Source organism: Oncorhynchus masou, chromosome 1 (assembly GCF_036934945.1).
Source record: "Oncorhynchus masou masou isolate Uvic2021 chromosome 1, UVic_Omas_1.1, whole genome shotgun sequence".
Taxonomy (NCBI): domain Eukaryota; kingdom Metazoa; phylum Chordata; class Actinopteri; order Salmoniformes; family Salmonidae; genus Oncorhynchus; species Oncorhynchus masou.
Genome location: NC_088212.1, coordinates 78,536,070 through 78,559,546, shown reverse-complemented (window position 1 = coordinate 78,559,546; position 23,477 = coordinate 78,536,070).

The following is a 23,477-nucleotide window of genomic DNA, read 5'->3' as shown; positions in this document are numbered from 1 at the left end:
GGAGGTGGAGGACTAGGAGATACATAATGAGAGAGGGAAGGAGGACTAGGAGATACATAATGAGAGAGGGAGGGAGATGGAGATGGAGGACTAGGATATACATAATGAGAGAGGAAGGGAGATGGAGATGCAAGACGAGGAGATACATAATGAGAGAGGGAGGGAGATGGAGATGTAGGACTAGGAGATACATACTGAGTGAGAGGGAGGGGAGGGAGATGGAGGACTAGGAGATACATAATGAGAGAGGGAGGGGGGGTTGAGGACTAGGAGATACATAATGAGAGAGGGAGGGGGAGGGAGATGGAGGTCAAGGAGATACATAATGAGACATAGGGAGGGGGAGGGAGATGGAGGAGTAGGAGATACATAATGAGAGAGGGGGGGGTTGAGGACTAGGAGATACATAATGAGAGACAGATGGAGGACGAAGAGATACATAATGAGAGGGGGAGGGAGATGGAGGACTAGGAGATACATAATGAGAGAGGGAGGGAGGACTAGAAGATACATAATGAGAGAGGGAGGGAGGACTAGAAGATACATAATGAGAGAGTGAGGGGAGGGAGATGGAGGACTAGGAAATACATAATGAGAGGGAGGGAGGACGAGGAGATATATCATGAGAGATTGAGGGAGAGGGAGATGGAGGACCAGGAAATACATAATGAGAGATGGAGGTAGGACTAGGAGATAAATCATGAGAGAGGGAGGGGGGGTGGAGGACTTGGAGATACAAAATGAGAGAGATGTAGGACTAGGAGATACATAATGAGAGAGGGAGGGGGAGGGAGATGGAGGACTAGGAGATACATAATGGGAGGGGGAGGGAGATGGAGGACTAGGAGATACATAATGAGAGAGGGAGGGGAGTGATGGAGGACTAGGAGATACATACTGAGAGATGGAGGGGAGGGAGATGGAGGACTAGGAGAAACATAATGAGAAAGGGAGGGAGAGAGATGGAAGACGAGGAGATACATAATGAGAGGGGGAGGGAGATGGAGGACTAGGAGATACATAATGATAGAGGGAGGGAGGACTAGGAGATACATCATGAGAGAGGGAGAGGGTGGGAGTTGGAGGACTTGGAGATGCATAATTTGGAGGGGGAGGGAGATGGAGGACTAGGAGATACATAATGAGAGAGGGAAGGGGAGGGAGATGGAGGACTAGGAGATACATAATGAGAGAGGGAGGGAGATGGAGGACTAGGAGATACATAATGAGAGAGGGAGGGAGGACTAGAAGATACATAATGAGAGAGGGAGGGAGGACTAGAAGATACATAATGAGAGAGTGAGGGGAGGGAGATGGAGGACTAGGAAATACATAATGAGAGGGAGGGAGGACGAGGAGATATATCATGAGAGATTGAGGGAGAGGGAGATGGAGGACCAGGAAATACATAATGAGAGATGGAGGTAGGACTAGGAGATAAATCATGAGAGAGGGAGGGGGGGTGGAGGACTTGGAGATACAAAATGAGAGAGATGTAGGACTAGGAGATACATAATGAGAGAGGGAGGGGGAGGGAGATGGAGGACTAGGAGATACATAATGGGAGGGGGAGGGAGATGGAGGACTAGGAGATACATAATGAGAGAGGGAGGGGGAGTGATGGAGGACTAGGAGATACATACTGAGAGATGGAGGGGGAGGGAGATGGAGGACTAGGAGAAACATAATGAGAAAGGGAGGGAGAGAGATGGAAGACGAGGAGATACATAATGAGAGGGGGAGGGAGATGGAGGACTAGGAGATACATAATGATAGAGGGAGGGAGGACTAGGAGATACATCATGAGAGAGGGAGAGGGTGGGAGTTGGAGGACTTGGAGATGCATAATTTGGAGGGGGAGGGAGATGGAGGACTAGGAGATACATAATGAGAGAGGGAAGGGGAGGGAGATGGAGGACTAGGAGATACATAATGAGAGAGGGAGGGGGAGGGAGATGGAGGACTAGGAGATACATAATGAGAGAGGGAAGGGGAGCGAGATGAGGGACTAGGAGATACACAATGAGAGAGGGATGGGGAGGGAGATGAGGGACTAGGAGATACATAATGAGAAAGGGAGGGAGAGAGATGGAGGACGAGGAGATACATAATGAGAGAAGGAGGGGGAGGGAGCTGGAGGACTAAGATATACATAATGAGTGAGGGATGGGGAGGGAGATGGAGGACTCTGAGATACATAATGAGAGAGGGATGGGGAGGGAGATGGAGGACTCGGAGATACGTAATGAGAGAGGGATGGGGAGGGAGATGAGGGACTAGGAGATACAAATTGAGAAAGGGAGGGAGAGAGATGGAGGACTTGGAGATACATAATTTGGAGGGGAGGGAGATGGAGGACTAGGAGATACATAATGAGAGAGGGAAGGGGAGGGAGATGGAGGACTAGGTAATACATAATGAGAGAGGGAGGGGGAGGAAGATGGAGGACTAGGAGATACATAATGAGAGAGGGAAGGGGAGCGAGATGAGGGACTAGGAGATACACAATGAGGGAGGGATGGGGAGGGAGATGAGGGACTAGAAGATACATAATGGGAGGGGGAGGGGGAGGGAGATGGAGGACAAGGAGATACATAATGAGAGAAGGAGGGGGAGGGAGCTGGAGGACTAAGAGATACATAATGAGTGAGGGATGGGGAGGGAGATGGAGGACTCTGAGATACATAATGAGAGAGGGATGGGGAGGGAGATGGAGGACTCGGAGATACGTAATGAGAGAGGGATGGGGAGGGAGATGAGGGACTAGGAGATACAAAATGGGAGATGGAGGACGAGGGAGATGGAGGACTAGGAGATACATAATGGGTGGGGGAGGGAGATGGGGGACTGGGAGATACATAAGGAGAGAGAGATGGAGGACTAGGAGATACATAATGAGAGAGGGAGGGGGAGGGAGATGGAGGACTCGGAAATACATGAGAGAGGGAGGACTAGGAGATACATAATGAGGGAGGGAGGGAGGGGGGAAATGGTGGACTAGGGGATACATAATGAGAGAGGGAGGTAAGGACTAGGAGATACATAATGAGAGATGGAGGGAGGACTAGAAGATACATAATGTGAGAGGGAGGGGGAGGGAGATGGAGGACTAGGAGATCCATAATGAGAGAGGGAGGGGGGACTAGGAGATTCATAATGAGAGAGGGATGGAGGACTAGGAGATAAATAATGAGAGAGGGAAGGAGGATGAGGAGATACATAATGAGAGAGGGAGGGAGATGGAGATGGAGGACTAGGAGATACATAATGAGAGAGGGAGGGAGATGGAGATGGAAGACTAGGAGATACATAATGAGTGGGGGAGGGAGATGGAGATGTAGGACTAGGAGATACATACTGAGAGAGAGGGAGGGGGAGGGAGATGGAGGGCTAGAAGATACATAATGAGAGAGTGAGGGGGAGAGAGATGGAGAACTAGGAAATACATAATGAGAGAGGGAGGGAGGACGAGGAGATACATCATGAGAGAGTGAGGGGGAGGCAGATGGAGGACTAGGAAATACATAATGAGAGATGGAGGGAGGACTAGGAGATACATCATGAGAGAGGGAGGGGGGTGGAGGACTAGGAGATACAAAATGAGAGAGAGATGGAGGACTACGAGATTCATAATGAGAGGGGGAGGGAGGACTAGGAGATACATAATGAGAGAGGGAGGGGGAGGGAGATGGAGGACTAGGAGATACATAATGAGAGCGGGAGGGAGGCAGGGAGATGGAGGACTAGGAAATACATAATGAGAGGGGGTGTGGGAGGGAGATTGAGGTCTAGGAGATACATAATGAGAGAGGGAGGGGAGGGAGATGGAGGACTAGGAGATACATAATGAGAGCGGGAGGGAGGCAGGGAGATGGAGGACTAGGAAATACATAATGAGAGGGGGTGTGGGAGGGAGATTGAGGTCTAGGAGATACATAATGAGAGAGGGAGGGGGAGGGAGATGGAGGACTAGGAGATACATAATGAGAGAGGGAGGGAGGCAGGGAGATGGAGGACTAGGAAATACATAATGAGAGGGGGTGTGGGAGGGAGATTGAGGTCTAGGAGATACATAATGAGAGAGGGAGGGGGAGAGGGATGGAGGACTCGGAGATACATAATGAGAGAGGGAGGGAGGCAGGGAGATGGAGGACTAGGAAATACATAATGAGAGGGGGTGTGGGAGGGAGATTGAGGTCTAGGAGATACATAATGAGAGAGGGAAGGGGAGAGGGATGGAGGACTCGGAGATACATAATGAGAGAGGGAGGGAGGACTAGGAGATACATCTTGAGAGAGGGAGGGGGAGGGAGATGGAGGACCAGGAGATCCATAATGAGAGAGGAGGGAGGGAGGACTAGGAGATACATAATGAGAGAGGGTGGGAGGACTAGGACATACATAATGAGAGAGGGAGTGAGAGAGAGATGGAGGGAGGGAAGGGAGGTAGGGCCAGGAGATACATAATGACAGAGGGAGGACTAGGAGATACATAATGACAGAGCGAGGGGGAGGGAGATGGAGGACTAGGAGATACATAATGAGGGAGGGAGGGAGGGAGGGAGGGAGGGAGGGAGGGAGGGAGGGAGGGAGGGAGGGAGGGAGGGAGGGAGGGAGGGAGGGGGGAGGGAGCGATATTGAGACAGATGGAAGGTGGGAGATGGAGGGAGACAGAGAGAGATGGCGGGAGAGAGATGTGGCGTGAGAGAGAGACAGATGGTAGGAGGGAAAAGAAGATAAAGGGAGAGAGAGATGGAGGCACGGAGAGGGAGATGAGGGAAGGGAGAGGGAGATGAAGGTAGAGAGAGAGAGAGAAGTTTCACCAACTGGTCGTGCGACTGTGAACCATGGTGAGGCCACACAGTGTGCTTGAAATGAGTTTCTCAGCATCACTGCTGAGTCTATTCACTTCAACCACTGTACTTATCCTTACCCCTACGGTGTACTCGGTCATTCATATTTTTCAGGCTATAGGCTCGGCTATCCTTGATGTTTGCTTTATATAGGAAATAAAAATCAAATCAAATCAAATTTTATTTGTCACATACACATGGTTAGCAGATGTTAATGCGAGTGTAGCGAAATGCTTGTACTTCTAGTTCCGACAATGCAGTAATAACCAATGAGCGAGATGTAATCCAGCTAACAATTCCAAAACTACTACCTTATACACACAAGTGTAAAGGGATAAAGAATATGTACATAAGGATATATGAATGAGTGATGGTACAGAGCGGCATAGGAAAGATGCAGTAGATGGTATCGAGTACATCATATACGTATACATATGAGGTAAATAATGTAGGGTATGTAAACATTATATTAAGTAGCATTGTTTAAAGTGGCTAGTAATACATGTATTACATAAAGATGCAGTAGATGATATAGAGTACAGTATATACGTATACATATGAGATAAATAATGTAGGGTATGTAAACATTATATTAAGTAGCATTGTTTAAAGTGGCTAGTGATACATGTATTACATAAAGATGCAGTAGATGATATAGAGTACAGTATATACGTATACATATGAGATAAATAATGTAGGGTATGTAAACATTATATTAAGTAGCGTTGTTTAAAGTGGCTAGTGATATATTTTACATTAATTCCCATCAATTCCCATTATTAAAGTGGCTGGAGTTGAGTCAGTGTGTTGGCAGCAGCCACCCAATATTAGTGGTGGCTGCTTAACAGTCTGATGGCCTTGAGATAGAAGCTGTTTTTCAGTCTCTCGGTCCCAGCTTTGATGCACCTGTACTGACCTCACGTTCTGGATGATAGCGGGGTGAACAGGCAGTGGCTTGGGTGGTTGTTGTCCTTGATGATCTTTATGGCCTTCCTGTGGCATCTGGTGGTGTAGGTGTTCTGGAGGTAGTTTTCCCCCGGTGATGCGTTGTGCAGACCTCACTACCCTCTGGAGAGCCTTACGGTTGTGGGCGGAGCAGTTGCCGTACCAGGCGGTGATACAGCCCCGACAGGATGCTCTCGATTGTGCATCTGTAGAAGTTTGTGAGTGCTTTTGGTGACAAGCCGAATTTCTTCAGCCCCCTGAGGTTGAAGAGGCGCTGCTGCGCCTTCTTCACGATGCTGTCTGTGTGGGTGGACCAATTCAGTTTGTCTGTGATGTGTACGCCGAGGAACTTAAAACTTACTACCCTCTCCACTACTGTTCCATCGATGTGGATAGGGGGGTGTTCCCTCTGCTGTTTCCTGAAGTCCACAATCATCTCCTTAGTTTTGTTGACGTTGAGTGTGAGGTTATTTTCCTGACACCACACTCCAAGGGCCCTCACCTCCTCCCTGTAGGCTGTCTCGTCGTTGTTGGTAATCAAGCCTACCACTGTTGTGTCGTCCGCAAACTTGATGATTGAATTGGAGGCGTGCATGGCCACGCAGTCGTGGGTGAACAGGGAGTACAGGAGAGGGCTCAGAACGCACCCTTGTGGGGCCCCAGTGTTGAGGATCAGCGGGGTGGAGATGTTGTTACCTACCCTCACCACCTGGGGGCGGCCAGTCAGGAAGTCCAGTACCCAGTTGCACAGGGCGGGGTCGAGACCCAGGGTCTCGAGCTTGTTGATGAGTTTGGAGGGTACTATGGTGTTAAATGCTGAGCTGTAGTCAATTCACAGCATTCTCACGTAGGTATTCCTCTTGTCCAGATGGGTTAGGGCAGTGTGCAGTGTGGTTGAGATTGCATCGTCTGTGGACCTATTTGGGCGGAAAGCATATTGGAGTGGGTCTAGGGTGTCAGGTAGGGTGGAGGTGATATGGTCCTTGACTAGTCTCTCAAAACACTTCATGATGACGGAAGTGAGTGCTACGGGTCGGTAGTCGTTTAGCTCAGTTACCTTAGCTTTCTTGGGAACAGGAACAATGGTGGCCCTCTTGAAGCATGTGGGAACAGCAGACTGGGATAAGGATTGATTGAATATGTCCGTAAACAGACCAGCCAGCTGGTCTGTGCATGCTCTGAGGGTGCGGCTGGGGATGCCGTCTGGGCCTGCAGCCTTGCGAGGGTTAACACGTTTAAATGTTTTACTCACCTCGGCTGCAGTGAAGGAGAGTCCGCATGTTTTGTTTGCGGGCCGTGTCAGTGGCACTGTATTGTCCTCAAAGCCGGCAAAAAAGTTATTTTGTCTGCCTGGGAGCAAGTCTGGTTTTCTTTTTGTAATCCGTGATTGACTGTAGACCCTGCCACATACCTCTTGTGTCTGAGCCGTTGAATTGCGATTCTACTTTGTCTCTATTCTGACGCTTAGCTTGTTTGATTGCCTTGCGGAGGGAATAGTTACGCTGTTTGTATTCGGTCATGTTTCCGGTCACCTTGCCCTGATTAAAAGCAGTGGTTCGCGCTTTCAGTTTCACGCGAATGCTGCCATCAATCCACGGTTTCTGGTTTGGGAATGTTTTAATCGTTGCTATGGGAATGTCATCTTCAACGCACGTTCTATTGAACTCGCTCACCGAATCAGCGTATTTATCAATGTTGTTGTTGGACGCAATACGAAACATATCCCAGTCCACGTGATGGAAGCAGTTTTGGAGCGTGGAATCAGATTGGTCGGACCAGCGTTGAACAGACCTCAGCGTGGGAGCTTCTTGTTTTAGGTTCTGTCTGTAGGCAGGGAGCAACAAAATGGAGTCGTGGTCAGCTTTTCCGAAAGGAGGGCGGGGGAGGGCCTTATATGCATCGCAGAAGTTAGAATAGCAATGATCCAAGGTTTTACCAGCCCTGGTTGGGGGGGAATATATATGGCTGTGATTATAATTGAAGAGAATTCCCTTGGTAGATAATGCGGTCGACATTTGGTTGTGAGGAATTCTAAATCAGGTGAACAGAAGGACTTGAGTTCCTGTATGTTGTTGTGACCACACCACGTCTCGTTAACCATAAAGCATACGCCCCCGCCCCTCTTCTTACCAGAAAGATGTTTGTTTCTGTCGGCGCGATGCGTGGAGAAACCAGCTGGCTGCACCGACTCCGATAGCGTATCTCGAGTGAGCCATGTTTCCGTGAAGTAAAGAACGTTACAGTCCCTGATGTCTCTCTGGAATGGTACTCTTGCTCGGATTTCATCAACCTTGTTGTCAAGAGCCTGGACATTGGCGAGTAGTAAGCTAGGGAGTGGCGCGCGATGTGCCCATCTCCGGAGCCTGACCAGAAGACCGCTTCGTTTGCCTCTTTTACGACGTCGTTGTTTTGGGTCGCAGGCTGGGATTCATTCTGTTGTCCTGGGTGGAAGGCAGAACACAGGATCCGCTCCGGGAAAGTCATATTCTTGGTCGTACTGATGGTGAGTTGACGCTGATCTTATATTCAGTAGTTCTTCTCGACTGTATGTAATGAAACCTAAGATGACCTGGGGTACCAATGTAAGAAATAACACTTAAAAAAACAAAAAACTGCATAGTTTCCTAGGAACGCGAAGCGAGGCGGCCATCTCTGTCGGCGCCGGAAGTAGATATAAATATATATGAAAAGCAAAACATGTCTATTTTCCTTCTGGACAAACCCCCCTCTTACTCTGCAGTGGTTGGACTGATTCATTTTGCCCCTCACTGTTAGCCCCTCACAGGCAGTGTGTATGTGTGTGTGCCTGTGTGTGTCTGCCATCCTAATGGCTAGTGTTTATGGTGAGAGTGGAGGAAGTGGTGGTCTAGGGAGGGAACCCTTATGGAGCTGTTTTAATTAAGGTGGAGACGACACCTCTTCTCCCTCTTCTCTCCTGCTCATCTTTCACCTGGGAGACACAGGGGAACTGTGATACCGGCCCTGCTGGCATGCCTCTGATTAAAGCAGGGCCTCATTTACCACGGCCCGCTGTCAACAAAACACCAATAATGGTATTAAGCCCAGGCTTGGGGGCCAACCGGGGCCACGGGACCAAACCTAGGGGACAATCCCCACAGAGGCTCAAATGAGAGAAAACAAATTTAGCCTAATCTCTGATACGAGAGCCTAATCTCCCACTGATATTATCTGGTAGGAGGACTGTGTTTTGTTACGTTACAGGGAACATGGCCTATGTGTGTGTGTGTGTGTGTGTGTGTGTGTGTGTGTGTGTGTGTGTGTGTGTGTGTGTGTGTGTGTGTGTGTGTGTGTGTGTGTGTGTGTGTGTGTGTGTGTGTGTGTGTGTGTGTGTGTGTGTGTGTGTGTGTGTGTGTGTGTGTGTGTGTGTGTGTGTGTGTGCAGGGGCTGAGGGAGAATCCAGATAAAGGCTTTTTTCTCTGGGGCCTGGCATTTTGTGGTGAGGTTAGTTGGTTTGTCTATGTTGCCTTTTCTGAAGGTGATTTAGGCTGCTTTGTGGTAGGTGGATGTTTTCTGGACAGTCTACCTTTCTTCTCAGAAACCTGTCACTGACCGCTCTCTGTCAGATCAGACCTCTTTCCTGTTCTGTCACCACCTGAGGGGGACTGGGCATGAGCCCTGTTCGACCCTGTCTCTCCGTTCCCCATTCTAACTATGACCTCATACATGTCCCCTACTCTTCATCCATCACTTCCTCTATAGTGGCTGGGAATCGGACATTCTACAAATAGCTGTGTTAACCCTTTGAAGGTTAGGAGAACAAAGCCTTTGTGTCCTTAAACACTTAGAGAACACTCAGAGCTGGAATCCTGACCATGAGGGTTGTGTCAGCCAGTCTGTTAACACCACAGCTCCTCTTGTCCATGTCACTACTGTGTGGTAGTCTGCCCGGGCTGACTACCACACACACACACACACACACGCACACACGCACACACGCACGCACACACGCACGCACACACACACACACACACACACACACACACACACACACACACACACACACACACACACACACACACACACACACACACACACACACACACACACACACACACACACACACACCGGGCTATGATCGCTACGCAACCCTACCAACCATCGGCTGAAATAACTCTATTGGCAATAACTCCCTCTCCTGCTGGCCACTGCTCCACCACAGCTCCCACTACACATTTTGACACGTCACATATTTAACATGAGCAGTAGGGTAGTATAAAGTTTAATGCTAAAGCGAGGTCACTTCTCTTTGCTGCTCAATGTCCTTTTTACAGTCCTCTTATTAGTCGGCCCAGCGAGGAAAACTTCACTGCAGTCTTTTATTGATTTATGTCAATAGCCATTAGGTTGGCATTGCCTTTTCCTCTGTTTAATAGCGACATGCATCAGGCTGGAGGCTGCCTTAGAAGGCCCAGGGATAATAATGTGATGATTAATTAGGAAAGTTAGTTTCTTGTAAAGTGACAGCTCTTCTTTAAGCGGGGCTGTAAAATTTTATTGGAGCATACAGCTGACCTCAAATTGGAAATTTGTGTTGGAAGCAGCCTGTCTCTCTCATCATTACTGCTTCTGCCTGTTGTTCATTTTATATCTGTCTATAAAAAACAGTGGGAGGGAGGGGCTATGGGAGGGCAGGGTAGGGGCGTGTTCTACACGCGACAACACTCTCCCACTCCGCCCCACTGTCTCCCCCCTCTGGCCCAGTCGATGAGGGGCTCCCTAAAGTTGACCCACGATGTGGAGCCATCAACCCACCTTGGTTATCATCTTAGAGTCACATTAAATATGTTCTAATCAATACATTTCCACCCAATGATTTCATCCAGAAATACATTAGGAGGTTCTTGTACTACACTTGAGTTTCAGGAGTCCTTTTTTTATGCACACATACATTTCCAAGCAATTATCTTGATGAAAACATCCACTCCTTGATGCTAAAACAGCCATGTGGATGTCAGAGGTAGCCCTTAGTGGTGGAGTAACATCAGTGTTAGCTGTGCTAGGCTATGGCGCTAACGCTATGCTTAAACACTAGTGCTAACATAGGCAATGCTAGCTCCACTCTGTACGGTTGGACCTCTGCCTCTCCCTGACACCACTAGTACTCCACTTTCCACTGCAGGGGTGGCCCTCTCCCTGGGCCTTCCCAGTGTTTATAGAGAATCCAGTGTAATGTGAAGAGGCAGAGGAGGAAGGGCACACTGTGGCTCCTTGATTACCGCCCTGGGGAGCCTTAACCGTGGAACCACTTAAAAGATAATGCCCAAATTATGTTTTCAAACTCCTGGCCGCCTAGTTGGCCGAGTTGAAACAAAATCACTGATGTAAAGGAAATGGGACTTGAATGGCACTGTTTACAGTCGTTGGATGTTCACACATAAGAAGCAAATTCCAACATAAACATTCACTTAGTGCATGTAAATCTAAATGCTATTAATAAAGCCCTTTTATCTTCTCCTCTGGAGTGTGGCCCCTGAGGCCGCTAGGGGTAATCTGGCCCTCACTCACTAGCTGACTCTCTCGCTCTCTTCTCTCATGCTATCCATTTTCTCTTTCACACGTTCTCTCTCTCTTCTCTCATGCTATCCATTTTTCTTTCAAACTTTTTTTTCTCTCTCTCTCTATCCCTCTCTCTCTCTCCTCTGTGTGTCATTCTGGCAAAGCCTCGGCCTCTGGGACACAGATTCTTATTCCCAAATACCCCATTTGCTCTCTGAGGGCTCTTGTAAAGTACTGGGAGCTCATTCTAGCCCTCCCTTTTACCCTTCCATTCCCCAGACTGTTGTACACACCACAGAGATGTTTGGCCCTAGTAAAACCTGTGATGTCCCCATGGTTGGAGAGGGTTTCACTGCTGCTTTCCTTGGCTCTCTGCAGGCTCTCTCTATCTCTGTCCCCTTCTCTCATGCAGAGGACAGTGATGTTCATATGGTTCTCACTTACATATTGTTGCTCTACTGATAGATCAGTTCTGACAGAGTGAAGGCCTGTGTCTTTCTCATGCAGCCCCATCTTCTCAAGGATTGTTTTTCTTATTCCTGTCGACAGAAAGTTGTTTCTGCTGTCTCCGCTCTCTGCGTGTCCACGACAGGAGTGCTTCCTGCAGTGTGTGTGTGTGTGTGTGTGTCTCTCGCTTTGAGTGTGCGTGTCTGTGTGTCTGTGTGTGCAGCCTGGTCACTCAGCAGCGTGTGTGTATGCGTGCGTGGATGCGTGTGTGTGTGTGTTTGTGTGTATCCGTGTGTGTGCTTACAGATGTGTGTGTGTGTACTTCAGTGTTAGAGCGAGGCTGCTTTTATCTCAGTGCCAAGTGTGGAGAAACAGTATCCTCTTATGAAGGACTGCCTTTTGTGCTGCTCTGGGATTCCCACTCTCACTCAGCTATGAAGAGCCAAAAACCTCCATCTGATGTTCAGATCTCTGTTATTTGTTCATGAAACTACAACTGAGAAAAGCCTTACCTGAGGGACCAGTCCACTCATCTCCTCATACACCATGTGGACACGTCAACATAAAGGGCCAGTCTGCTCCTTTGCTGTCCTAATCTCCTCTTAATTTATTGCCAGTGACCAGCGTCTGACTTTACTTTGCTTCTCTTTGTAAACAAAATGCAGCTTGGTTTCATAAAGTCTTATACAGGAAGTCTGTACGTGCAATATCCTGTTTGGGCCAAGGTAGTGCGAACTGAACTGTCAATCTCCCAGAAGCTCCATGTCCCACCTAAAGAAGGTCCATATTTCAGCCTTGAGTCCTTGAGATGCAGAGTAGCAGCTCAGCGCTCTGTGTTGCTGTGTTGGTGTCAGGCGACCATCTTGAGTGTGTGTGTCTCGGTCACTGTTGTCTCGTGGTTTGGTCCGGTCTCCAAGCAGATGGCGGCACAGTTTAGTGAGAGTCGCACACAAGCAGCACACTGTGGCACAGATTTTCCCATCATAACACATCTTGTAAGGCCTCTGACAGACAGCACACAGGCTCTCTCTCCGGCCTTATCCCCACTTGTCACACGGACGTGCCTGCCCGCATTCACATAGGTTAGCGCTCTCCTATTGCCAGAGGTTGACATTTCCTCTCCACTGGATACATTCACTTTCCCTTCTACAATGGCTTTGGTTTAAAGATGAGGCATTTAACCATTTTAAGGTGCTGGGTACCACCGACACGAGCCCTACAGCCGAACAACTCTGATTAACTCTGAAGTGTAATGTTTATCAGGACTTAAGTTTAGCATTCATGTTTTTACGATTTGTTTTTTATTAGTGTGATAGCCGATTGCCTTTTGGCTTTCATGAAACAAAATGGCCGACTTTGCATCACTTCTTGTATATGAAATCCGGCCGTGTCAGAAGGTGCTGCAAACTTATTATGAGGTTTGTGGTGTTAGTTCTTTATCACAGCTCTGTTGCTTCATACATGGTGGAAATACATCATGGCTGCAAGAGGTTGCTTTGAATCTGTACTCTTACTTTTTATTCTCACAACACTACACAGAACATATCTAGATACTGAAAGAAATATATATATATATATATATATATATATATATATATAAATATATATCCCATTTAGCAGACGCTTTTGTCCAAAGCGACTTACAAGTCGGCTGGGGCCACTACTTTTGCATATGGGTGGCCCCAGTGGGAAACGAACCCACGACGCTTGGCGTTGCAAGCGCCATGCTCTACCGACTGAGCCACACAGGACCCCATATTAAATACAAGTAACTTTTCTCTCAACAGCTGCATACAATTTGATATGAATGGGCAAATTCCAGGAATTGCTCTTTTTTAAATTTAATCTGGGAATACAGCATCACCTTCAGGGGAAAGTGATATCTTTTTTAACATAAAATGCAAAACATCAACATTGGATACAGTATATGATCATATCATTATTATGTTAGAGTAAACTGGAATCAACCAATAGTAACATACTGTATTTTGTAAGTACTAGCAACACGGTCTCATTAGAATATGTCAAATACTAGATACATAAATACTCACAACAAACATAAAGAGTGAATTCCTACCTTTCAACTGTCACCTTTTTCATAGAGTACCATATCTAAATGGATGTGTTTTTATAGAGGCTTCTCTCTGAGTCTTGAAAAAAACTCTTGTCTGACTGTTTGATTGACAGGGGTGGCATTGGAGCGGGCTGGCCAGGACAGAGCCTATATCCTTTACACCAGCTGGAAGTAGAGTAGGGGCCGGCTGGAAATGGCATCTCCCGGGAAAAGCCAACAACTGGCCATCACCCCGGCCATTCGTCTTCATCAATCAACCTGCGTTTGTTGACCAAGCAACATGATGTCACTATTCATTTCATGCATTTCCTTAACGGGGTCCGAGAGAGATGGGGGGAGAGCACTACCCTCTCAGTAGGCATTTCCTGTCCCCTGTTGCATTGTGGGATATGTCTGTTTCCTCTAAAGCGATCAGTTGTACTTTTTAAAGTTTTCTTCATTACTGTCTACCCATTTCCCCCTCATGAGATGTTTGCTTTGCTTGGTCAATAGTGATATTAGTGGTAAGCAGCTTGGCTGTGTTTGTAGCCTTCTCATGTGAATACTAGTGATGATTTCCATTTATTTTGCCGAGGTATACACTGAATTGAATGTACTGAACGGTTTGATCAAATCTCAGATTTGTTGAACAGATACTTCTGCCACTGTGCTCAGATCAGCACATTAGCGTTTCATTTGAAAGAATGGTGTCAGTGTGTTGACAAGCCAATGATAAGTTGGTGGCTTCTAAGGGAAAATGTTTAAAGCGGATAAATGCCTTAGGACTCTAACTGTCTGTCTTATTTTCCTGATTGTAGTTTATTTCTGGTGATTATGAAAAGCTGCTTGAAACAGGCTTTGGGGATGTTGATTTATTAGCTTCACATGAAAAGGGCCTCTTCACGCCATGATTCCAAACAAATACCTAATGTTATCTCATCTGACTCCTGTGTCTGTATTTACTGGTTACATGCATTGCTTTTATTTCATCCCTTTGATTATTTCATAGAAAGTGGAAGGGAGTGGCAAATTATATTCTTGTTTTTGCTCTCTCTCTCACTCCCACCCCTCTCTCTCTCTCTCTCTCTCCCTCTCCAACTTTCTCTCCTCTAGCTTTAAGAGGCTTAGCCCCAGCTTAGCGCCCAGGTCAACCTGCCCTTTGCCCTTCATCTGTCAGCCTTTTGATCTGCTGCCAGCCTGGCCGCTCGCTCGCTACGCCCTGCCTTTAACGTGGCGTCTGGGGGTCAGGGGAGGGCACCGCTTCAGGACCCCTAACCCCCTCTTCACCCCTCCCTCCACCTTCCCCTCCACAACCCCCCACCCACCACCTTTACAGATGTGGCTGTCTCTAGTGCCCCCCTCCACCCCACCTCAATCCCCATGCCCCCTGCCCCAGTGTCCATTATTATTTTATAGTTTGGTTCTGCATTCCTTTACCTCAGCCTGTGGTAGGAGGCAGCCTTTTGGCTTTATTGCTTACACATGTCCCTGCTTCTCTCCCTTAGAGGGGGAGACAAAACACAGAGAGGAGGATGGCCAATGGGGGCCGGCGGGCTAAACTTGAACTAATCGGCAGGGGGCCGGAGAGTTGCGGTGCCTTAGTCCTGTGCCAGCGGGGTTTCAATTTGTAGAGGCATAAACAGATACTAAAGCCACAGTAATGGCACAGTGATTTATCAAGCCAGTTCACATCAAATTATCACAGCGCCCCCCTACTGTCAGGCCTAATAATGCCCCCTGAGCCCCCTCAGCCTGGGCCCTGTCTCATAGCTGCACCCTGGTCACAGTTCATTACTGAGTGCTCAAACATGTGTCCTTCTGTCTGGTTTCCCTCTGAGCGTGACGCCTCACACCAGTCAATGATCATTCTGGACACACACTCATGAGAATCAAGAGGTTTTTAGGTTAAAGTGAGGGTTTGTGTGTGTGTGTATGTGTGTGTGGTAATTATGGTAATTCATATAATAATCCAGTATTTATGTTGACAGTATGTAGTATTATAATATCACACACATGTTATCTATACTTCACTCTTTCTCTGCTCCTCACCTGGCATGTATAACAATAGCCCTTTAAAGTTTTGCTATGGAAAAACAAGAGACAGAAAAAAGTCAAGTTGAATAGTGTACGTGAGTTTAGGTCAGAAATGTAACAGAATCTAGCTTGAAATAAACAGATTATTTTTCTGTAGTGAAGCCATGTTTCAATTTAATTTTGCACCAGAACACTGCATCGGCTTTTGATCCTTCTCAGCGTGGCCCAACACATGGACAATATATCTTTCAAAGATAAAGGTAAAAATGTGCTCTGCTCCGTTGACTGATGATGTCATCCAGTCGCGGGGATGTGCTGGAAGCCAAGCCTGGGAGAAAGACAAACTTTCACAAGAAAGGCTATCCAAGGGATCACAGGGGTGATCTCGGAGCTGTTGGTGAAATCAATTACACATTGTCCAAACTGTGATTCCTCCTGTAGGGACTTCATCTCCAGGGCCTTCTGTTAGGGATCATCCACGATGAGGTTCGACATTGTTTTCCCCCTCTCTGGTGTCCACTCCGCTAGTCCTTCACTCTTCTACTACTCGAACCCCTCTCCCCTATCCTCGGCCAGTGTCTCCCTCCCTCCCCTCCACTTCGCTACATTTGTGTGCTGCTTACAATTCAGTGGAGACCCATTCGTCATCATTTGCCGGCGTATCTGTCTTGAGCGCCTGCGCTTTGATCACCTTACATCTGTTCTACATTTAACCTTCTGTAATGCTGTTGCTCAAAAACTATTACCTGGCTTTACAAAGGAACGCTTTGATTGGAGACCTTGTAGCACGTGTAAATTCAGCATCCTCTTCATTTGTTACGGGCCGGTAAATGAATAATCCCTTGTTCTTGTACACAGAGGAACGCCATGCTTTCCGATCCTTTCCGATCCCTCTGTCTTGATTTCCTGTCACTGTAGGGGATAGGAGAGTCCCAACACTTTCCCATGATTCAGCCTGCCTACTGTTGTCACACCCTGACCATAGTTTATTTGTATGTTTCTATGTTTTGGTTGGTCAGGGTGTGATCTGAGTGGGCATTCTATGTTGGATGTCTTGTTTGTCTATTTCTATGTCTGGCCTGATATGGTTCTCAATCAGAGGCAGGTGTTAGTCATTGTCTCTGATTGGGAACCATATTTAGGTAGCCTGGGTTTCACTGTGTGTTTGTGGGTGATTGTTCCTGTCTCTGTGTTTGTTGCACCAGATAGGGCTGTTTCGGTTTTCCATGTTTGTTGTTTTGTATTGTTCATGTTTCATCTTCATTAAAGATGTATCTAACTAACCACGCTGCAATTTGGTCCGATCCTTGTTCCACCTCTTCGTCAGAGGAGGAGTTAGAAGAAACTCGTTACAGAATCACCCACCACAACAGGACCAAGTGGCGTGGTGACAAGCAGCGGCAGCAGGAGCAGCGACTTCTGGACTTGGGAGGAGATATTGGACGGAAAAGGACCCTGGGCACAGCCTGGAGAATATCGCCGTCCCAAGGAAGAACTGGAGGCGAAGAAAGCGGAGAGGCGCTGGTTTGAAGAGGCAGCACAGCGACGCGGTTGGAAGCCCAAGAGTCAGCCCCAAAAATTTCTTGGGGGGTGACTCACAGGGAGTAGGGCTACGCCAGGTAGGAGACCTGCGCAAACTTCCTGTGCTTACCGGGGGGCTAGAGAGACCGGGCAGGCACCGTGTTATGCTGTGGTGCGCACAGTGTCTCCAGTGCGGGTGCATAGCCCGGTGCTTTCTATTCCAGCTCTGCGTATCGGCCGGGCTCGATTGAGTGTCGAGCCAAATGCCATGAAGCCTCTACGCATCTGGTCCCCAGTGCGTCTCCTTGGGCCGGCTTACATGGCACCAGCCTTACGCTCGGTGTCCCCGGTTCGCCTGCATAGCACAGTGCGGGCTATTCCACTTTGCCGCACTGGCAGAGCGACCGGGAGTATTCAACCAGGTAAGGTTGGGCAGGCTCGGTGCTCAAGAGCTCCAGTGTGCCTGCACGGTCCGGTCTACCCAGTACCACCTCCACACCCCAGCCCTCCGGTGGCAGCACGCCGCACCGGGCTTCCTGTGCGTGTCCTCGGCCCAGTACCACCAGTGCCAGCACCACGCATCAGGCCTACAGTGCGCCTCGCCTCTCCAGCGCTGCCGGAGCCTTCCTCCTCTCCTGCGCTGCTGGAGTCTCCCGCCTGTTTAGCGCAGCCCGAGCCTTCCTCCTCTCCTGCGCTGCCGGAGCCTCCCACCTGTTCAGCGCTGCCGGAGCCTTTCCCCCCTCCTGCGCTGCTGGAGTCTCCCGCCTGTTTAGCACAGCCCGTGCTGTCAGTCTGCATGAAACAGCCGGAGCTGTCAGTCTGCAAGGAGCTGCCAGTCTGCAAGGAGCTGCCAGTCTGCAAGGAGCTGTCAGTCTGCAAGGAGCTGCTAGTCTGTAAGGAGCTGTCAGTCTGCAAGGCACTGCCAGTCTGCAAGGCGCTGCCAGAGCTGCTAGTCTGCAAGAAGCCGCCAGAGCTGCCAATCTGCATGGAGCAGCCAGAGCCGCCAGTCAGCGTGGTACAGCCAGAGCCGCCAGTCAGCATGGTGCAGCCAGAGCCGCCAGTCAGTATGGTGCCGCCAGAGCCATCAGTCTGCCAGGATCCGCCAGTCAGCCACTCTTCCAGATCTGCCAGTCAGCCAGACTCTTCCAGATCTGCCAGTCAGCCAGACTCTTCCAGATCTGCCAGTCAGCCAGACTCTTCCAGATCTGCCAGTCAGCCAGACTCTTCCAGATCTGCCAGTCAGCCATACTCTTCCAGATCTGCCAGTCAACCAGACTCTTCCAGATCTGCCAGACAACCAGACTCTTCCAGATCTGCCAGTCAACCAGACTCTTCCAGATCTGCCAGTCAACCAGACTCTTCCAGATCTGCCAGTCAACCAGACTCTTCCAGATCTGCTAGTCAACCAGACTCTTCCAGATCTGCCAGTCAACCAGACTCTTCCAGATCTGCCAGTCAACCAGACTCTTCCAGATCCGCCAGTCAACCAGACTCTTCCAGATCCGCCAGTCAACCAGACTCTTCCAGATCCGCCAGTCAACCAGACTCTTCCAGATCCGCCAGTCAACCAGACTCTTCCAGATCCGCCAGTCAACCAGACTCTTCCAGATCCGTCAGTCAGCCAGGATCTGCCAGAACTGCCAGCCAGCCATGATCTGCTGTATTCAACTACCTGGCTGAGCTTCCTCTCAGTACTGGGCTTCCTCCCATTCCTCCTCTCCCTACTGTCCTCTCCCCCTTCTCTTCCCTGTTATCCACTGTATCCTCCCATTCCTCCTCTCCCTACTGTCCTCTCCCCCTTCTCTTCCCTGTTATCCACTGTATCCTCCCATTCCTCCTCTCCCTACTGTCCTCTCCCCCTTCTCTTCCCTGTTATCCACTGTATCCCTCCCATTCCTCCTCTCCCTACTGTCCTCCCCCTTCTCTTCCCTCCACTGTCCTCTCCCCCTCTCCCCTTCTCTTCCCTGTTATCCACTGTATCCCTCCCATTCCTCCTCTCCCTAATGTCCTCTCCCCTTCTCTTCCCTGTTATCCACTGTATCCCTCCCATTCCTCCTCTCCCTACTGTCCTCTCCCCTTCTCTTCCCTGTTATCCACTGTATCCCCTCCCATTCCTCCTCTCCCTACTGTCCTCTCCCCCCTTCTCTTCCCTGTTATCCACTGTATCCCTCCCATTCCTCCTCTCCCTACTGTCCTCTCCCCTTCTCTTCCCTGTTATCCACTGTATCCCTCCCATTCCTCCTCTCCCTACTGTCCTCTCCCCTTCTCTTCCCTGTTATCCACTGTATCCCTCCCATTCCTCCTCTCCCTACTGTCCTCTCCCCCTTCTCTTCCCTGTTATCCACTGTATCCCTCCCATTCCTCCTCTCCCTACTGTCCTCTCCCCCTTCTCTTCCCTGTTATCCACTGTATCCCTCCCATTCCTCCTCTCCCTACTGTCCTCTCCCCCTTCTCTTCCCTGTTATCCACTGTATCCCTCCCATTCCTCCTCTCCCTACTGTCCTCTCCCCTTCTCTTCCCTGTTATCCACTGTATCCCTCCCATTCCTCCTCTCCCTACTGTCCTCTCCCCTTCTCTTCCCTGTTATCCACTGTATCCCTCCCATTCCTCCTCTCCCTACTGTCCTCTCCCCCTTCTCTTCCCTGTTATCCCATCCCTCCCATTCCTCCTCTCCCTACTGTCCTCTCCCCTTCTCTTCCCTGTTATCCACTGTATCCCTCCCATTCCTCCTCTCCCTACTGTCCTCTCCCCTTCTCTTCCCTGTTATCCACTGTATCCCTCCCATTCCTCCTCTCCCTACTGTCCTCTCCCCTTCTCTTCCCTGTTATCCACTGTATCCCTCCCATTCCTCCTCTCCCTACTGTCCTCTCCCCTTCTCTTCCCTGTTATCCACTGTATCCCTCCCATTCCTCCCTCCCTACTGTCCTCTCCCCTTCTCTTCCCTGTTATCCACTGTATCCCTCCCATTCCTCCTCTCCCTACTGTCCTCTCCCCCTTCTCTTCCCTGTTATCCACTGTATCCCTCCCATTCCTCCTCTCCCTACTGTCCTCTCCCCTTCTCTTCCCTGTTATCCACTGTATCCCTCCCATTCCTCCTCTCCCTACTGTCCTCTCCCCTTCTCTTCCCTGTTATCCACTGTATCCCTCCCATTCCTCCTCTCCCTACTGTCCTCTCCCCCTTCTCTTCCCTGTTATCCACTGTATCCCTCCCATTCCTCCTCTCCCTACTGTCCTCTCCCCCTTCTCTTCCCTGTTATCCACTGTATCCTCCCATTCCTCCTCTCCCTACTGTCCTCTCCCCCTTCTCTTCCCTGTTATCCACTGTATCCCTCCCATTCCTCCTCTCCCTACTGTCCTCTCCCCCTTCTCTTCCCTGTTATCCACTGTATCCCTCCCATTCCTCCTCTCCCTACTGTCCTCTCCCCTTCTCTTCCCTGTTATCCACTCTATCCCTCACATTCCTCTCCTTACTGTCATCGTCCTCTCCTCTCACTCTCCCTGTCTCCTCCCCTCCTCCTCCTCTCCCCTGGAGTGGTGACTGTGCCCCTGGAGCATCAGGCTCAGACCCCCTCTCCCCCCCTCTTCTCCAGCATGCTAATCAGAACTAATCAGAAGTGAAATGCATTTTTCTAAGGAAGTAGCTGTAAAATTTCACAATCTGCATTTCTCAGACCAAACTGATTAGAGAAACATTATCCTGTTTTCAGAGTCACTTCCAATCTGCTTTTAATCTGTCACTTCAATCGCCTAATTATTTTGTCAATGACCTGGGGACGCAATTTGACTAAATAATCAAATGCATGCCATAACATGTTCCTCATTTCGGCAATGATGTCTCTGGTTACATGTTATGTTATTCCTTTGAGCTGAATTGGTAGAGGTGCACGTGCACCTGTGTTTGTGTATGCTTGTGAATGTGTGTGTATGCTTGTGAATGTGTGTGCATGCTTGTGTGTCTCTGTGTATGATTAAGTTAGGTGCAGTATCTGTGTTTGTGTTATTACAGCATAGTGCCTCCCGCATCCATATGTGTCTGTATGTGTGTTCCTGTTAGTGTGTCTGTGTCTGTAGGTGTGTTTGTTTAGAAGCTGCTGAGCTGTGAATGCTAGGCAGGGCTAATACAGTTTAGCCCTTGGTTGTAAGAGTCTTTGGGGAGCGAGGGAGAGGGCAGGGGAGTCATGTTATTGGAAAGGTCATGATTACAGTAGGGGGTCAGAATAACTCACTGACACTCTCTATACACAACTGCCTGCTTCTGTGCCTGGGGGTGTCTGCAACTATATTGAGTATTGACTATATGTCACAGCAATAAAAAGGAAATCTGTTCTCTGTTGCCAAAATTTTACCTTCAAAGAGTGTACAGTAGAGTTAGAAAGTCAGGACAGAACAGAAAGGTAGCTTCAATGTCAATAAGGACATCTTGTTGACATTTTTGAAAAAATACTAGTTTACTAGGAAATACTACAGTACTAACTATAGAATTATGTAGTAAACTGTCGTAAACTGTAGAATACTATACTACACACTGTAGTATATTTTGATCATGTGTAGTACTAACTATATCATTTTGTAGTATACTGTAGTATACTGTAGAATACATACGGTCTAAGTCATCACAGCTCAGTGCTAGAGGCGTCACTACAGAACCTGGTACGATTCCAGGCTGTAACACAACCAGCCGTGATGCACTATTGTAAAGTGGCTGTTCCACTGGATGTCAGAAGGTGAATTCACCAATTTGTAAGTCGCTCTGGATCAGAGCGTCTGCTAAATGACTTAAATGTAAATGTAAATGTAATTGGGAGTCCCTTAGGGCGGCACACAATTGGCCCAGCATCATCTGGGATAGGGTTTGTAAATAAGTAAATAAGATTTTTTTCTTAACTGACTTGCCTCGTTAAATAAAGGTTAAATAAATCAAATTAAATACATTTATTAAAAATAAATAGACACTGTACTATCAGTACACTGTACTATCCCTCGATCAGGTGTAGTACTTACTATAGAATTCTGTAGTTGTCACGCCTTAGTTCTTTGTTTTCTTTATTATTTTGGTTAGTTCAGGCTGTGACATGGGGGATTTATGTGTTTTGTCTGGTCTAGAGGTTTTGTATGTTTATGGGGTGTTTTCTAGTCTAGGTGTTTATGTAAGTCTATGGTTGCCTAGATTGGTTCTCAATTAGAAGCAGGTGTTTATTGTTGTCTCTGATTGGGAACCATATTTAGCAGCCATGTTCTTTGTGTATTTTGTGGGTGTTTGTTTCCTGTGTCTGTGTTTGTGCCACACGGGACTGTTTCTTTGCCAGTTCACTTTGTTATTTTGTATTGGTGTTCATGTTGAGTTTTCTTATTAAATAACATGGACATCTACCACGCTGCATATTGGTCCGATCCTTGCTACACCTCCTCTTAAGAGGAAGAGGAGGAAATCTGTCGTGACAGAATCACCCACCAACCAAGGACCAAGCGGCGTGGTAACGGGCAGCAGCAACAGCGGCCGAGGACACAAGACTCCAGGACGTGGGAGGAAATCCTAGAGGGCAGAGGACCCTGGGCTAAGCCAGTGGAATATCGCCGACCCAAAGTGCAGCAGGAGAAGTAGCGGCAGCAGGAGAGGCAGCAGCAGCAGCAATGTCAGGATTCCTGGACATGGGATGACGTTTTGGATGGCAAGGGTTGCTACACATGGGAGGAGATCCTGCCTGGTAGAGATCCCCTACCATGGGAACAGGTGGAGGCAGCGAGGAGAGCAGAGGCAGCTGGAGAGAGGAGCCATCGATACGAGGGAACACGACTGGCAAGGAAGCCCGAGAGGCAGCCCCAAACATTTCTTGGGGGGGACACACAGGGAGTGTGGCTAAGCCAGGTAGGAGATCTGTGCCAACTTCCTGTGCTTACCAGAGAGCGAGAGGGACCGGGCAGGCACCGTGTTATGCTGTGGAGCGCACGGTGTCTCCAGTGCGAATGCATAGCCCGGTGCGGTACATTCCAGCTCCTCGTATCGCCCGGGCTGGAGTGGGCATCGAGCCAGGTAAGGTTGGGACGCACCAGCCCTCCGGTGGCAGCTCCCCGTCACCAGGCTGTTTCTCCGTCTCATCACTACAGGT